We start from the raw sequence: 11894 nt of genomic DNA on the forward strand, positions 1-11894 counted from the left end.
GTGGATGCTGGGACCTGTAGTCCTCCCCCACAGGGAAGGAGGGGGGCGCCCGGTCCGAGCCTCCCTCCGGCGTCCTCTGCCTTGGAACGCGCGGCCGAAGAGCAGCCCGAAGGAGCCGCGCCGGGCCCCGCCGCTCACGCCCCGCTCCGGCCGCCCGGGAGGAAGCTCCGCCGCCGCTGTCAACAGACCCGGCCAGCCCTCAGCTGATCCGGAGGGGCGGGGCCAGGGGCGGGGACTCGGCGCACATTGGTCGGCGGGGCTACGTGACGCCACTGGAGGGGGGCGGGAAAAGGAAGCGGCGGCGGACGTGCGCGAGGTGGCGGCGGTGGCTAGAGCGTCCTGCGAGTGCCATAGAGGGGAACGCTAGAGCGGCGTTCTTTGGCCAAAGACACGTGGTGGTGGAGTCGCCTCTCTAGTCTGCCTTTCAATTATACATACGCATCTATATAGGCAATTATATCTATATATTTTATATAGACATAGATATACCCATATAGATACCCACCCATATATACCTACATATATACCTACATATATACCTACATATATACCTACATATATACCTACACACACACACACACATACACACACACACACTCTTTAAATATCTATATAGATATCTATATTTCTTATCATCCATCCATCTCTATCTACAGTATCTGTATCTTCTATATCTATCCATCTATCCATCTCTATCTACAGTATCTATCTAACTTCCTATCTCATATCTTATACACGTGTGGATTTTATGTATATAATATTACATATACAGTATATATTACATCTCTCCATTATATATGTTTATTTATTTAGTTTGTCAAATGTGTAAAAAATAACAGGTATAAGTATAAAAATAAATATGAACACAGTAAATCAATTACTTATGCACGCCCCTTACAGACTTCTTATATTTATATGAGAGGGAGGGGGAGGGAGGGAGAGAGAGAGAGAGAGAGAGAGAGAGAATGCCTACATTCCCTGTTCTGCTGTCTCAATTTATTCGTATTGATTTACTGTGTTCATATTTATTTTTATACTTATACCTGTTATCTTTTACACATTTGACAAACTAAAATAAATAAATATATATATAATGTATATATGTATACATATATATGAATTCATAAACCATTGTAATATAATACACACAAAGTATGATTACACAATGCGAATACCAACATCCGTATATTGTATTATATATTCAAATGGGTGAAAGGATGAAATACATATCTTATAGAGCACACTACAAGTTGAGAATATAATCACATAGCATTTAGATAATACAACTATATCAATCCCCAAGTATTAGAAATCAGGTGTGTACCATAATTGCATCTTCTAACAACATAATCAAATGAAATACAGCTCTAGGCACACATGCACTCACCTATTCAATATGCCTCTTTAGCTCAACGCTTCCAGCTCTCAAGCATAGAGACAAGAAGCCACCATTCACTAATCCCGGCTAGGTTTAGCAAGGCAGGCTTCTTATATAAGTATAAAGTAAAGAGTCCCATTCTCCCTGCTCCCTCATTGGCTGTGAAAATTAAAAGGAGGGACTTGAAATGAAAACAGCTGTTGGCTATTGCCAAGTTAATTATTGGGGGCCAAAAAAGGAATGCATTGCAGAAGCCAGGCAATTGACGGTTGAAACCCAACTAGGTGATATCATCAGTGTTAGAAGGGGGTGGGGGTGGGGGTTGTTCTGTTCCAGTGGCTTGCCCATATCAGTGTTGGTAGGAGAGTTCATGGGGGTCTCAGTAAACAACACCCTCATCAAGAAACCATCCCACCCACACTGGTGCCACTGGAACGGAGAGCAAACCCCACTCCCTTCTAGCACTGATGATGTCTCCTAGTTGGGCCATGAGATGTTTGCAAGAAAAGCACCTCAACCCAAAATGCACCAAGGATCCCAAGCCATCGATTCTAGCTTTTGCAAGAGGTAGCAGAAATAAACTCCTTTTCAAACCAAGAAAACCACAGGAATCAAAAAGGTAAAAGTTGATATTAGGGGGGGTGGGGAATGTATTTGGTTGGTAAGAGTCAACAACATGATGGCACACAAAAATAATCCACAATTTTTAGGATTATAAAATGGGGCAGATTTCTCTTTGGAAAATACAGGATGTAGACCTTGAAGGACAATCCAAAATCAGACCTCTCTCCAAATTTTATTAAGCTGCTTCTTAAGGAAGAAAAATAAAATTTATAAAATCCGTGTTGGTGGAAGGCAAAGGGAATAAACCAACTCAAGAATATATGTTTTTTTTGGAGGGAACAAGGGCACAATTGGAATATATTGTATATGTAAGAAATATAAGAGGAGAAAAAGGGGGGGAGGTCTCCAGAGGTTGGGGGTACACTGTAATATGTTTTTTCCCTTTTGTCTTTCTTTTTTTGTATTTAGTTGAATGTGTACTGTTTGTATTATTTGTGTTTAAAAAAAAATAAAACGGAAGAAAAATAAATAACATCCTAGTAAATTCTAAAGCATAAGCTGCTGATTTTATATTGGGATTGAGTCCAATTCCATCCACCCTTCGGGTATTCTAAACTCAGCAAGGGCTTGTATTTTGGGGGACCGGCAAGCCGTTAACTTATCCTTTAAAAATATATATTCAGGATGATCCTGGAGAGATCACAGTTTCTCCTTTTATTATACCTAATCCGTGGCTTTCCAGAGCCAGGAATGGCTGTGGGACAGAGTCCAACATTGCTGGTTGAGGTGCTTTGATGAATGGTTGAACTGTGTGAAGGTTTTTGATGGATGGAGAAGATGGTTGCCAATGATGGCTTATTAATCAGAGCCAAAACTGTCTGCTGAATACAAATCACAGCATTAAGAGACAGCCTCTCATTCTTCTAAATATAGTTCAGAGTTAACCTCTCTTCTCTTGAAGCAGGCAACTTTTCACACCGTGGATTGTGACCTCCAGCCTGGTCAAACACAGGCTTTGAAACTCTGTGTTCTTTTGAAAAGCAGGTCAGGGCTGACCCTTCCCTCCCTTTGATTAAAACCTCCAGGCACTTGGTTACTTTAAGGGTCTGGCCAGAAAAGAGATAAACCTGTTTCGGTGCTAATTTTTCTCCTGACAGAATCAATTTGTTCTTTTTCCAACCTTGGCTGGTCTTTTCCATTTGATTTCAAATTGGATTTGGACCTCCAGGGATCTGGGATGTCAGCTTCCCTAATGTAGTGTCAGTCGAAAGCGGCTGAGAGATAAAAAGTCAGCTTCGGTTAAAACAGGAGATTCCCCCCCCTCCCCCCCAGCCAGCCTTCTTCCCTTTTTAACCTGGTTTGTCTGTTTTTTCTCATTCTCTTCTGCATTGGTTGTCTGAAGAGCAGCATAAAGAGATCAAGACCCACAAAAGGGAAATGGCTCTCTTTGGGAACACTCTGCTTTGCTACGTATTTTTCCTTTACAGATAACAGAGTTGGAAGGCGTCTTGTAGGTCATCTAGTCTCACCCCCTGCCCAAGCAGGAGACCCTACACCATTTTTGACAGGTGGCCGCCCAGTCTCTTCTTGAAAGATTCCAGCAATGAAGCTCCCACAACTTCCAAAGGCAACTTCTGTCCCATCGGTTGATTGTTCTCACTGTCAGAAAATCCCTCCTTATTTCCAGGTTGAATCTCTCCTTGGTTAGTTTCCAACCATTATTCCTTGTCTGGCCTTTGGGTGCCCTAGAAAATAGCTTGACCCCCTCCTCTCTATGGCAGCTCCTCAAATATTGGAAGACTGCTATCCTGTCTCCCTTGGTCCTTCTCTTCACTGGACTAGCCATGTCCTGTTCCTGCAACCATTCTTCGTATGTTTTAGCCTCCAGTCCCCATCACGAAACAGAGTTTATCTAGGTTTGTTGTTTTCTTTCCTTTTCTTAAAAGTCCCATGTCAGAGGTTATTCTGGTTTTTACCTGCATTAGCTTTTTAACCAAGTATGGAAGGCCATACATAAGGGGGGAACAGCCAGTCTTCCAGAGGTGAATTACAACTCGTGTCTCCAGTTGGTTTGACCAATACTGGATGTTATATTCTCCCAAGAGGCAGTACAGAGAGTCCTCGTCTTATAACAATGTGCTTATTGACTGTTTGAAATTCCAACAGCACTAAAAAAGCATGATTTATAACCCGTCCTTGCACTTATGACTGTTGTAGCATCCCCATGGCCATGTGATCAAAATCCAGGCGTCTGACAACCGACAAACGTCTTCCCAGCCAACCTTTCGACAAGCGCCGTTTACTCTGTTTGTAAAGGCTCTTGGTGCGAAATCCACAGCGTGCACCAAGTTAAGACAAGGCTTAATGCAGCACCTTGGCCACTAGATGGCACTGTGGGTCTTTGGAAACTCTCACCCGTCCTGTTTTACAAAACAGAAAATCCTTCCTTTCTTTCTAAAGATTTCAATTTAGCCCTTTCGGGCTTGGCTCTGTTATCTTCGCCCTTCCCTCCACTTCTTCTTCTTGTAAACTCTTTGTAAGCCCTCTGGCAGTTTTACAGATAAAATGAGAAGAGGGGAGGGGGAAAGGAAGCCCCAGGCTGGATTGCTCAACCGCCTTCATTATCTGCAACCTCTGTAACAACTACAGATTTCAACACCCTCCCTACTTTTCTGAAAGTAGCTGCAACCTCTGGATTCCTTCAACCTGGCTTAATAGCTCTGCTTTGGGTGAGCACAAAGGGGAACAAAGGAGTTGGTGGGATCCTACCCTGTTCCCCCCAAAATAAGATAATAAGCCCAATTGGGCTTTTGAGCGCATGCACTAAAATACACCCCCCCCAAATAAACCCTCCCTGGAAATATTGCAACACAGCAGCAGCCATGAGGTGACCACACTCGCCGCCTCCTGCACCTCAAAAATAATAAGACCTCCCCAAAAATAAGGCCAAACACTTATTTCGGGGGTCAAAAGAAAATAAGACCCTGTCTTATTTTCAGGGAAACACAGTAAGCATGTGTTGATGTTGAGGATCTTGCAGTATTAACAAAGCAACCCAAAGCCTTAACTTACAATGATCCGTTTAGTGACCACTTGAAGTTGCAGCTGCACTGAAATAAATGACTTACAACCATTTTTCCCGCAACTCTTCCAGCATCCCCAGAGTCACGTGATCGAAATTCAGACGCTTGGCAACTGACTCGTATTTATGACGGCTGCGGTGTCCCATGTGGGTCCCCTTTTGCGACCTTCTGACAAGCAAAGTCAACGGGGTAATCCAGATTCACTTAACAACCGTGTGTCTTGACAACTGCAGAGGTTAGCCTAACAACAAGAAAGGTCATAAAATGGGAGCAAAACTCACTTAACAATGGTCTCGCTTAGCAGCAGAAATGTTGAGCTCAATTGCGGTCATAAGTCGAGGACTGCCTGTCGCCACAGAATGCTGGTTTGCTCTCTGGGTTAGAAACTAGGAGTCTGGGAGTTCTAGTCCTGCCTTAGACCAAAAACCAGGTGGATGACGGTGGGCCAGTTCCTCTCTATCAGCTCTATGAAGAAGATAGGAAGGCCAAATCCTTTCCAGAAATGTTGCCAAGAAAACAGTTTTCAGACAGGAATCAAGACAGCCACAAGGGCACAAAGATATTTAAAGATTTAAAGCCAATTGTGGTTCATGCAATAAACCAAGGTTGTTAGTTGAGAAGTCATGTCCGACCCATCGCAACCCCATGGACCATGTTCCTCCAGGCCTTCCTGTCCTCTCCCATCCTCTGGAATCCATTTAAGCTCACGCCAACTGCTTTGGTGACTCCATCCAGCCACCTCATTCTCTGCCATCCCCTTCTTCTTTTGCCCTCCATCGTTCCCAGTCCTTCCTTCTCATTAGGTGGCCAAAGTCTTTGAGTTTCCTCTTCAGGATCTGGCCTTCTAAAGAGCAGTCAGGGTTGATCTCCTCTAGGACTGACCGGTTGGATGGCCTTGCAGTCTAAAGGACTCGCACGAGTCTTCTCCAGCACCAGAGTTCAAAGGCCTCCATTCTTTGGTGCTCAGCCTTCCTTATGGTCCAACTTTCCCAGCCATCCATTGCAACTGGGAAAACCATCGCCTTGACTAGACACACTTTGTTGGCAGAGTGATGTCTCTGCTTTTTAGGATGCTGTCTAGATTTGCCATCACTTTCCCCCCAGGAGCAAGCCTCTTTTAATTCCTTGGCTGCAGTCCCCATCTGCGGTGATCTTGGAACACAGGAAAGTAAAATCTGTCACTACCTCCATTTCTTCCCCATCTATTCGCCAGGAATTGAGAGGGTCAGATGCCCTGATCTTAGTTTTCTTAATGTTGAGTTTCAAGCCAACTTTTGCACTCTCCTTCTTCTCTCGCATCAAGAGGTTAAGGAGGGTCATAACAGTATGATACAAAGCTCTAACCAAGATACCTTGATTATTTTGGGGCATTGCAACCCAACCACGCTCTCTTTCTACATCATGGACATAACCAATACACATCTTTTTCCTATTTAAATAAGATGTGTCTGGGTGTGCCAGCATAAAAGCTAGGTAATTTCCCTCTGCGTTGCAAACACTATAGATCTAGAAGTAAACAAAGCTATTTAAGAGAGTTGAGATTGCTCAGATGTCTGTTAATTATGTATATAAAAGAGGTCAACAGAAACGCAGCCACCGAGAATTGCATTACTGTTGCCGGTGGAAAAACAGGATATAAATGAAACAAAAAAGGAATTGATTGTAAATTTGATGATGGCAGCTAAACTAGTGATGGCTAAATATTGGGGACGGAATTGGGATATTCAAAGAAATGAGTGGCATAATGAAATTTGGAGTATTGAAGGGAGTTGGGTGAAGCAAGGAAGGAAGAGGGAAGGAAGAAGGCAAACAGGGAAGGAAGGAGAGAAGAAAAAGAAGGATGAGAAAGAGAGAGAAGGAATGAGAAAGAGGAGGAAGGGAGGGGGATTGGATGGAGACAAGAAAAGAAGGAGGGAAGGACGAAGGAAGGCAAGTGAAAGGAAGAAAAGGAAAGAAGCAGAAAGGGAGGGAAGAAGGAAAAATGGATTTGAGTGGAAGGAAGAAAGAAAAGGAAGGAAGGAGAAAGGGAGGGAGGAAGGAAAAAGGGATTTGAATGGAAGGAAGGAAGGGAGAGAGAGAGGGAGGGAAGGGAGGAAAAGAAGGGAGAGAGGGAGGGAGGGAAGGGAGGAGAGGAAGGATCAATCAATCACACAGTCTAGAGCAGTGTTTCTCAACCTCAGCAAATTTAAGATCTGTGGACTCCACCTCCCAGAATCCCAACCTACCATACTCAGGCTGGGTGAGTCTGCACGGCGTGTGAATCACCCGCCAGAATATTCCCAACCAGGAAAGGGACCCCATTCACACCCCGGCTTGAAGGTAAGAGAGAAGATGATCATAGGCCTGGCACCTAATTTTGCTTGGTGACTGCAAGCTGCTCACACTTGCCATCTTGAAACGGGGCCCAGGAATCTTCTCCTCCTTCTCTTCCCCAAATCTGTGGAGATGGAGGGTCCATTGTCTGTCCCTGCCCTGAAAAGGGCAAAGGTCTGGAAGGATGGGTAGCACCTGGGTGGGCTGGTGGAAGCCCTGACCCAGAGGAGAGCTTTAATTACAGTCCTCTGAGCGGTGTCTTGCAGGATTCCTTGCGGTTCAGCCCTGCTCTTGAAAGACGGTGCATTTGTGTTTTGACGGTGCTAAGTAGCTGTGGCTTTCACACCCCAGCAGGTGCTAAAACAAATATAATTTCTGGTGACGGTACAGGAAGGTGATGGAGAATGTCAGGCAGAGGGGAGGGGGACACCCGGGGTGGGGAGGGGAGAGACACGAGGGAGAAGAAGAAGCGCCGTTATTCATCCTGGCAGGCAAAGACAGTCGCTGGCTGCACGCAGCTCGGCTGTCAGCACGAATTTAAGCATCTCAGGGCTGCGATGCTCGCAGTCAGGCTGACGGACTCTCTCAAAGTCACTTTCCCCTCTTGGATAAGGACTTGGCCTCTCTTCGCCGCCACTTTGAAGGCGATGGAGGGCGTTTCGAGAGGAAGGGCTCCTTTGGCACTGCCCAAGGCCAGGGGGGGTGGAATTGGCATGGTCCTGTTCCCAGCAGGCTCTCTGGTTTTGGGTCAAGAGGACCGCTGAGAAGTGGGCAGGCACCATAGTGATCATAGACTAGTGTTCCCAAGGGTTTTATTGTTTTTTTTTTAAGATGACAGCAAGATCAAAACATCTTCGTCTTCCTGCTTCTCCTCCTCCTCTTTTCCTTCTCTTTCTCTCCTTTATCCTTCTCCCCTCCTTCTCCTCCTCCCCTCTTTCTCCCTCTCCTCTTCTTTTCCTTTTCATCAACTTTCTCCTCCTCTCCTTTCTCCATCTCCTCCTCTTCTCTTCCTTCTCCTTTTCCTCCCCTCCCTCCTCCTTCCCTTTCTCCCTTTTCTCTTCCTTCTCCTTCCCTTTCTCCTCCTCTTCTTTTCCTTCTCCTCTTCCTCCTCCCTTTTCTCCTCCTTCTCCCCTCTTTCTCCTCCCTTTTCTCCCCTGCCCCTCCCCCTCCTCTGCCTCCTCTTTTCCTTCTCCTTTCCTCCTCCTCCCCTTTTTCCCCCTCCCCTCCTCCCCTCCCCCTCCTCTACCTCCTCTTTTCCTTTTCCTCCTCTTCCTCCTCGTTCTTTCCTTCTCTTCCTCCTCCCCCTTTCTCCTCCTCCCCTGTTTCTCCCTCTTCCCCTCTTCTTTTCCTCCTCATCCTTTCTCCTCCCCCCTTTCTTCTTCTTTTCATCCTCTTCCTCCTCCTTTTCCTTCTTCTCTTCTTCCCCTTTTTCCTCCTCCTCCTCTTCTTTTCCTCCTCATCCTTTCTCCTCCCCCCTTTCTTCTTCTTTTCATCCTCTTCCTCCTCCTTTTCCTTCTTCTCTTCTTCCCCTTTTTCCTCCTCCTCCTCTTCTTTTCCTCCTCATCCTTTCTCCTCCCCCCTTTCTTCTTCTTTTCATCCTCTTCCTCCTCCTTTTCCTTCTTCTCTTCTTCCCCTTTTTCCTCCTCCTCCTTTTCTCCTCCTTCTCCCCTCTTTTCCCCCTCTCCCCCTCCTCTTCTTCCTCCTCCCCTTCCTCCTCCTCCTCTTTCCCCCTCCTCTTCCTCCCCCTCCCTCTTTCCTCCTCCCTCCACATGGCATCTGAAAGAGAATCCCTTTTCAGAGACTTTTCTTCAGAAGAAACCCCCCCCCCCCCGCTTCTGTCCGCTTCCATTCCCAGGGCTCTTGCTTTGTGTCCACCCAGAAGGGAGACCTTGTTTTCAGGAGTTGTCTCGAGTTTGCTGTCATTTAACTTGCCTGGGGCTCGCTCGTGCTGAGAAGGAGCCTTCTGCACATGTTTTCCAAAATTAGATAATGGGGAATGACTGTGGGAAGGTGGGGGGGGGGGGAAACCACATACACAGACAAAACCTTCCACAATAACAAGAAAAACCCAGCACGATTAAAATGTCTCTGGGGCCAGCAGCAATCTCCTGGATGGTTTTCTCTCTCTCTCTCTCTCTCTTTTTGCTCCAATACCCACACCTTCGAAATTGCTTTATTGTCTTTAATAATGTGGTGGTGAAAAGCGAGAGGGAGGGGACCTGCCACATTTCTTATTTACAGCTGGCAAAAGATGAAAGTGGGCAATTACAGCCTTTTTAGAAGGAACTGGGTTTTTTGGGGGGGAGGGGGAGAATGGCCTGCCCTGTGTTTGTGGGTCTTTCTAATGGCCTCAGCCCATTAGGTAAAGGGAAAGGTTCCCCTCACACATATATGCTATTCGTTCCTGACTCTAGGGGGCGATGCTCATCTCCATTTCAAAGCCAAAGAGCCAGTGCTGTCCGAAGACCCCTCCATGGTCATGTGGCTGGCATGACTCAATGCCAAAGGCGCACGAAACGCTGTACCCTTCCCACCAAAGGTGGTTCCTATTTTTCTACTTGCATTTTTCATGTGCTTTCGAATGGCTAGGATGGCAGAAGCTGGGAGGAGTAACAGGAGCTCACTCAGTGTCCCCAAAGACTTAACCTCCCACTTGGGGCAAAGTGAAAAATAGCTTGATCTTGGTGGTTTCTTTGGTGGCCTAACATGGGCTCAGAAGCAAACTGTTAACTAACGCAGCTGTTGTGGCCCGCCAGTGGCCAGCGGAGCTGGGAGCAGATTGGGACAGTGAAGAGGTTGGGGAGGAACCTGGGCCAGTCCTGGAGTCTGGGGAAGGCTCGGATGAGGGCTCTGTGTCGGAAGCAGAGAGGGGGCCAGGGCTGTCTGACAGTTATCAGCTGCCTTCAGAGTCAGACATCAGTGAGGCAGAAGAACAGCTGGAGCCTGTTCCTAGTATGAGTTGCCAGACGAAGGGAACAGCTAAAGAACAGGGGTTGACTTGGAGTAAGGCCACAGGTGGACTATAAATGGCCCCTCCCAGAGGAAATAAAAAAGGAGCGAAAGGGGAGTGGAGTTTGCAGGAGACAATTAGTTCGCTTCATTGGTTCGTGACTCTCCGAGATTCCTTACCAGGTTTTGCAGATCTCGGCCTGGCAGCTCTCCAAGCCAGATAAGGTCTGTGACTGGAAATCCTCCCTTGAAAGACTTTGCTGGATGTGAATGAGCAGAATTCACAGTAAATTAATAAAAGGTTTTTTTTTGTCCAGACAAAGAGTTTGCTTCAGGCTCTGGGGAAGCCTCGGTCAGAACAGCAGCTCATGACCCAAGAGGTGTAATATGCGCCATTTTGCTGCTGCAGTTTTGAACCCAGCTGGGGTTTTCTCCCCCTGTCACCAACAGCCAATTTTCCACCTCTGGTTTAGCAAAGCTGTGAAAAGAGCAGGCACTGAAGGTGTGCATCAAGCATTCAACCCTGCTCTACCGAAAGCCAGGTTTTGTGAACCAAGAATTGCAAAGCTCTAGCAAAAAAAAAAAAGTTTTTCTCTCCGCTAAATTTCCATTCAGCGGCGGAGAGCAAGGCAGAAAGTCTGCGCTGACTTAGGTATCATCAAGAGCCTCACTTGACCAACACTAGGAGAGTTGCTGGGATGAAGTTCTCACTCGAGGCTCCGCTTGAAATAGCTGAAAAAACCACCCTGTTGTTTCCAGTCATGGGAAGAGAAGGAGGAAAACGTTGAAAAAGCCCCTGGGGAATTATGGAGGAGGATTTTGGTTCCTACCAGGAGCATTACGAACAAGACTGCCCAGCCTTTGGGTTCGGTGCAGCCTAACGTGGCTGGTGAATCATAGACTATGGCTGAGTTTAATGTGGCAACGCTCTGTATGGGACCAAGGCACCAAGCCATTCCATCCATCCATCCATCCATCCATCCATCCATCCATCCATCCATCTCTTTGATATAGAGATCGTTCTGTCTGTCTGTCTGTCTGTCTGTCTGTCTGCCTGCCTGCCTGCCTGCCTGCCTCTCTATCTATCTGTCTGTCTGTCTGTCTGTCTGTCTGTCTGTCTGTCTGTCTGTCTGTCTGTCTATCTATCTATCTATCTATCTATCTATCTATCTATCTATCTATCTATCTATCTATCATCTATCATTTATCTATCTATTTATCCATCTATCTATCAATCATCTATCTATCTATCTATCTATCTATCTATCTATCTATCTATCTATCTATCTATCTATCTATCATCTATCTATCTATCAATCATCTATCTATCTCAGGGGTGAAATCAACTTACCTTTGGCACAGGTTCGGTAGCAATGCTGGTGCACATATATGCATCACCTTCATGCATGCACAGGATTTTCCAGGTAGCATTTCACCCCAAATCAGTCAATCAGTCAGTCGGGCGGTCTGTTGGTCTGTCTGTCTGTCTATCTATCATCTATCTATATCATCCACCTGTCTAGCTTTCATCTATCATCCATCCATCCATCCATCCATCCATCCATCCATCCATCCATCCATCCATCTATCTATCTATCTATCTATCT

General features: G+C 46.1%; 1 protein-coding gene across 1 annotated transcript in view; it reads right to left on the bottom strand.

Annotated features, from left to right (window-relative positions):
• CHFR (checkpoint with forkhead and ring finger domains) overlaps nt 1-183 on the bottom strand; it is a 31140-nt gene extending 30957 nt beyond the window's left edge. Inside the window, exon 1 of the mRNA XM_087705773.1 lies at nt 15-183. The gene's annotated coding sequence lies outside the window, so the exon portion shown is untranslated. The remainder of the gene's footprint in view (nt 1-14) is intronic.
• Nucleotides 184-11894: the final 11711 nt, after the last annotated feature.

This window comes from Thamnophis sirtalis, unplaced genomic scaffold (assembly GCF_051295495.1).
Source record: "Thamnophis sirtalis isolate CommonGarterSnake01/CBP01778 unplaced genomic scaffold, rThaSir2_p1.2 scaffold_2, whole genome shotgun sequence".
NCBI lineage: Eukaryota > Metazoa > Chordata > Lepidosauria > Squamata > Natricidae > Thamnophis > Thamnophis sirtalis.